This window comes from Urtica dioica, chromosome 2, assembly GCF_054948205.1.
Source record: "Urtica dioica subsp. dioica isolate 48M chromosome 2, U.dioica_male_clone48M_v1_H2, whole genome shotgun sequence".
NCBI classification, from domain to species: Eukaryota; Viridiplantae; Streptophyta; class Magnoliopsida; order Rosales; family Urticaceae; genus Urtica; species Urtica dioica.
Window position 1 is genome coordinate 30,663,637 of NC_142757.1, and position 6,517 is coordinate 30,670,153.

Consider the following 6,517-nt stretch of genomic DNA (forward strand, 5'->3'; position numbering starts at 1 on the left):
CAACGCGGAGACGTGGAGGTGAAGTAGATCTCTGGAAGATCCATTCACCAAGGCCCTAGCGAACATGGTCTTCGACCAACTTCGAGAGGGATTAGGCATGTAGGACTACTCACATCTTCTTTGAGTCAAGTGGGAGTTTGTTGTCAATGGTGCCCACAAGAAGAGTAGTAGTGTCTATTTATGTACATTTGATGTCATATAGTCTTACGAAGACTCTTGCTTGTAATTGCTTATTCATTAATAAAAAGTTGAAACGTTCATTCAATCTTCTTTGTTTGAAGCTTTATGATAAAACCTTAGTCTTTTAGTCCATAAACAAACTTAACAACTTACGATGAGACAAATGTAGATTTGCATGAACAAACTCTTCGTAGTTTGCTTAAAACGATATATTCGCAATCTTAGGGTCAAAGGACTATTGACCTCAGTACGATTGTTAGAAGAATCTATGATGTCTGGTTATGAGGCATTGAGAGTTGGGGACTCTATAGTTCTTCTAGGTATCTTCCGAAGATACTGAATTGACCAGTGCACTTCTAGAGACAATATAAGAACAAACCATTTAACCTCTTATGTCTCGAAGTCACTATGTATGAATTGCATCATGCTTACCTTAATCCTGAAATGAGACATGCAATTTCACACCTTAGTATTCTCATTTGAGAAAGTCAAAGTTCGGACTCACTATGTGATTCCGAACAAGGCCTATTGGTGAAGTACTAAGTTGTGAGTCTGTCATGAGTAACTTTGTGAAGTTCTCATAGATATGGAATTCATGTACAAGATTGCTGAAATGCAATGTATGTCACCTCATGCTTTGTTCCTTGGAGTGTGAATAAATGAACTGGCCAGTGTCCAAATTGAGTCCTGACTCTTTTGGATGAAACAATGTGACTTGTTAGCTCCTCGTCAATACATTGTTTCTAACTTATTCACAAGCGACAAAGGAGTTGAGGAAATAACAGCTAGAAGGGTAAAATGGTAATTTAGTAAATCCCGACTAGCTGATGACATTCATGAAGGGTAAACATAGATAATATTCAGTGGATCCGCTCATTATAATTAGGTGAATTCTTGAGTAGAAAATAAATTCATTTGAACCGAGAGATTTTCAGTGTCAACTCTTTAGTGGAGTCAGTTGGCATTAAGCTAAACTTGGAAAAGGTTTGTGAACTTTTGAGTCCAAGTGTTTAGCTCAAGCTTTGTTCATTTGGGTCCATGAGGTCACTGTCACGAATCACATCGAGTAGGAATAGTTAAACTGAAAGCTAAGTCAAAACAAGAACGAGACAGTTTTACGAAAATTGTCAAAAGGGTATTTTTGTCTTTTTGGACATAGGACGAAAAAAATGTCAATAAATTTTTTTGACATTGTCATATGATGACAAGTGAAATAAATATTGCTCAGCCATATTAGTGTAATTGGGCCTTGAGGATTAATTTCATTTCATAGAATTTTACTTGAAAAGTCTTAATGGGCTTTTCTTATGTTGTCATGAACAAATGAAGAAACATCTAGAAGCTCAAATTTCGTCCAACCCAAGGAAAATAAGGCTGAATTTCGTTCATGCCATAGTGGGAAAGAGAGTTTATTTTGTGCATTGATGTATGAAGATACTTGCCAAAAGAAAAAGGGGAAACAAATTTCCTTAAGAAGGAAAGTGCATTTTCGGCCAACTAAGAGGAAATCAAATGAGGAAACAAATCCTAAGCCTTCATGAGGCATGTTGGACGTGCAAGGCAATAGGAAAAGAGGAAACTACCTTTTGAAGGTAATCCTCCTCCTATAAATAGGAGCCTCATTCCTCACATTTCATTCATCCAAGTTTAAGAGATTTGAGAGACTCTCTCTCTAGAACTTGGCCGAAAATCCTCTCTCTCTCTCTCTAGTTTATTTTCGATATTTTCTTGTCTTGGCACCTAGGTCCTCACTCGACCTAGTGTTTAGCTCTGCGACTTCGAGACTCGTTCTTAAGTCGTAGCGTTTAAAAGTGCCCACTCACTGATTCCTTCTTTTCGAGTGATTTAGTGATAGAAACTTTCGTGGTTGCTCGAGGTGCCGAGGAAAGAAAGAGAGACGTGCTGCGAGGGGAGACGAGCGTTGCGAACTTTCCAAAAGCTTCTTCAAAGTTCAAGCTTCAAGAAAGGTTAGTAAACTTCTAGCTCATATTGGTTTTAATTACATGTACTTGCACTTGTCTAGGTTAGTAAAAACTGTTTTACTAGTAAAAGAAAATTTTTAAAATTCCGCCGCTTACCGAAGCGTTAATTATTTTCTCAAACCCTAGATCGATTCCAACAGTAAGTAGAGGTTATGGCTTTAAGCCGATTGAGAGTGGGACGGCCCACGATGATGTTGTAGGCGGACGACTGATCCACCACCAAGAACGACATGATGTGGGTGATCTCGATCCCTCCAAGAGTCCCGAACATCACCGGAAGGTCAATGGTATCCTCCATCATCACCTTCTCCCCGGAGAAGCCGAAGAGCGTGGTTGAGATCGGGGTCGGTCTTAGCCCGGTCAGCTTCATCTTATCCAAAGCTGATTTGAAAATGATGTCGGCCAAGCTGCCGTTATCAATCAAGATTCTTCGAACTAGGTTGTTAGCGTCCGGCCCTGAAACGATAATCACGTTGTTGTGTGGGTGCAACACTCACACCGCCTCCTCGTTGGTGAAGAACATGGACTCGAAAGGGGTCGGAGTGGAACCTCGTACGTGTGATTGATGTGGTGGGCTATCTTCCCCTGAGAAATTTCTTGTACATACTTCTTCCTTTGAGTACTTGAGTCCCAGAGCTCAGGTCCTCCCAGAACGTGCATTTGTGAGCTCTCTGGTTCGCTGTTTGATGTTCGGACAGTAATGGTGACCGTTGTTTGACCCTTCTTTTCTTGCCGCGGGCGTTCCCGACCTGCTGCAGCCATCCCGATTGTTCTGAGGACGTATTCTTTTACTTTCCCATCCTGGATGAGGGCCTCAATCTGACGCTTGAGTTGGTAGCATTCGGATGTCAGATGCCCGTGATCTTGGTGGTACTCACAGAATTTGCTCCGATCCTACTTCGCAGGATCCTTTGTCAGATGAGCGAGGCTTCCTAGTTTGTCATGGTGCAAAGCCAGGATCCGCTCTTGTGGGGTGTTCCTCCTCTTTCGAGGGTCGGGGCGATCTCCATCTTAGTCGTCACGACGACGACTACCTTGTCCGCCATTTTTTCGGCCATCTCGGCCGTCGAGGTAGTCCTCGGTCCCCATGTAAGTGCGGGCTCTCGCCATGAGCTCCGCCATGTCCCTCGGGACCTTTCAAACTATGGATTTCAGGAAGTCCCTCATGCGAGCTCCCTCGGTGATTTTTTTGGGGAATCGAGCGCGTATCAGACACGAACAATCGTTCTGATGCGACTCGTTTGAGATGATTCCACCATATAACCATATTAATGCGGAAAAATAATTAATTACGCTGATCATAAGCTAATTAAATTATGGTTATAATTAACAAGATCTAGTTATGTTTAATTAATTTAATTCACGAAAGCATATTTATCAAGCAACCGATTTGAGCAAAACAAAACGAGTACTTACATTGATTTTCGGTTCAGCTGCAGAACGCTCCTAAACCAATCGCGTACTCCTTGCGTCGTCTTGATGAAGGACTCGAGGATGACACCTTAGTCTTCTGAAACGTAATCTCCGAGACGAATAAGAAATGTGAGTGGGCACAATCTTTATCTCACTACATCACGAAACTAGGTGTTTCGAGATCTCTCTCTTATTTTACTAAGAATGGAAACGAATTTCAGAGGGGAGGGAGAGACAGATGCACGGCCAAGGGAGGCTAGTGATGCACAAAATTTTCACAAAATAATTGCTTATTTTTGCCTTCTCATGAACCCCTATTTATAGTAGTAAAATGAGATATTCATGGAATCTTCCAGAATATTTTATTTCCTTTTTATTGCGTTCACACTAGAGGATTTAATCTAGGCCCTTGGATCTCAACAAGGGAATCCTACTTTTTCTCTCATCCATCAAATCAATATCTATGGGATATTATTCTCTATTTAAATAGAGAATATATTATTTAGTGAGAGAATAAAGGGGAATATATTATTTCCCTTTAAATATATTCTCATATATTATCCTAAATACTTTCCTTTAAATAAGGAGAAAATATAGGACAATATCTTATATTATTCTCTCTCCTTTATTTAAACAACTAAAGAGAAAGTATTGGTAAATACCAATTATGAAAATTTCGAACATGATGGCACATGGCCAATGGGATTTGCGCAAATTCCTAGTGCCAAAACCCTAATTCGAATTTTTCACGTGTGCAAGGCCCAATTGCTTAAAACCCAATTAATTATTTATTTACTTGGTCCAACAATAAACAAATAATTAATAATTGTTTATTTACTTGATCAAACAATAAATAAACAATTCTACCATAAATATTTATTTAATTCTGCGAATACCCGTTTTCCAGAATTAATGCTGTCAATCACAATTACAGCAAGTGAGATTAATAATGATAAACATTATTATACGAAAGTTCTTATCCGCCTTTATCAGAGCCGAATCGGGGACTATGGACCTAGTAATAGAAGCTTAACAAATCCGATGAAAAATACGAAATAGTCCTTTCTCTTTTTCCATCGATTCGTTTAATCTTGGTCAAATACTCCACTTTGTAAGCCAACACTGAACTCTCCTTTATACTAGAATTATATTTACTCATCGTGACGAGTGTCCACTGATATAGTCAGTTCATGATCAAGATCCTCCAGGTTCAACCCGTGTCAAGAGAAGTCAATTTTTCCGTTATACTTTTCTTGATACATATCAGCCCTAAGCATTGTTGCTTCCCCAGCGAAAGATTCTTTCGAACGTTACTTAGTTCGAAAGTGCTAGCAATCTATCGGTTCTGAATCAACCCTTAGGTGAGAGAACATTAACCTTCTTTCAGGAAGGCTGGATTCCGTATCTGTAAATCATTTCCCACTCGAATTATGCTCTGAGAAAACTCCCAAGACATAAGCTGTGATTAGCATGAATAGCCTTTTAGCGAATGAGTCAAAGAGCTCAGTAACATAACACAGTGTCCATGATCACTTCAGGATTTAGATCAAGTCTCACTGTGACCATCATAGTGGCCTCGGTTAGTGTGTCGTAACGGTCCTTAAACGACACATCTACACCAAGACCTATCCAAGTCGTACACTTACCACAAGTGCAGAATGCTCCCACATAGTGATCAACCTTCACCTATGTGTTCCACATATATGACTTTAGATATAGCTTTCCAGGCGTATATCAGTCATCGACCTTGTTTTAGCTCACCGCCCGAACTCAGGTGCCCAGCACGTGACTCAATTTAATACAGAGGCTATGGAAGATAGTCGTTATTGATTCGAATTGTTTAGAACTCAACCCATTAATCATATAATGCTAATAAAGTAATCTTATTATCGAATTTAGTAATCATTTATTCATTATCTTCAAGTGGGCAATATTATTCCTAACAGATTTCTGTGATGGCGTCCTTGTCATCGAACCCCTCCACTTTGTGGGATTCCTCGGTGAAGCGAACGAGGTATTGCCTTAGGGTATCGTCTCTCTCTTGCCGGATGGACAAGAGGTATGTCTTTAACTTATTTTACGCCACTAGGGTGGCGAACCAAGTGAGGAATGCCTCTCGGAGGGCTCGGAATGATAGATGCTCCCGGCCTCAAACTCCTGAACCATTCAAACCTGGACCCGGTGAGGGCCAGGCGAAATGCCTGGCACAGGGTGGCGTCAGACTGCCCCTGCATGGACATCCATGTCTCGTAGTGCTGGATGTGGAAATTCGGGTCCGTTCGCCCGTCATGGCTGTGCCAGGATTTGAACGGCGAAGGACGAGTAGGATTCCTCGATGCCGCCATAAGGGGTCTTTGGCCCCCTGACTACCTCATCTCGATGATCTGATTTTCGAGATCCCCACTTCGCGCTTGGCGGGGGAAGGCGGCCCTTGGTCGGGCCGTCCGGCGAACTTCTCGGCTGTCGGCTCCGTTATTGCCGAGGGTGGCTCTCTCCCCGACGAGGGGCCGTGTCCGGTGATCTCTTAAAACCGAGGCCCTCAAGAAGTTGTCGGCTCGTGACTCATCTCTCGAGAGTCTTTGCTGTCGATAGCAGAAATGGGGTAGAGGGGATGTGGTGCCAAGGTCGGGTATCCCCTCTTTCTAGCGCTAAAATGTTGTCGCCGTTTTCGGATAACTATTTAGTACCCGTAACGGTTCGACCCAAGACCGAACCAAGTGGTCGCGTTCGGGCTTCGAGCATTTTAGACTTGGTGTTCCAAGTCTACTTTAGCAATGGTGATGGTGATGTTCGTCGTCGTACCTGAAGAGAGGGTAAACGAGAAGCTTACAAAGGGGAAACAAAGGGGTCGCCTCTGTTTACCTCTTCGGGGCTCAACATTAGTAGGATTGAGGTGGTTAAGAGAAGTTTAGTGTTTAGAGGCCGAGACGTGAGTGAAACAA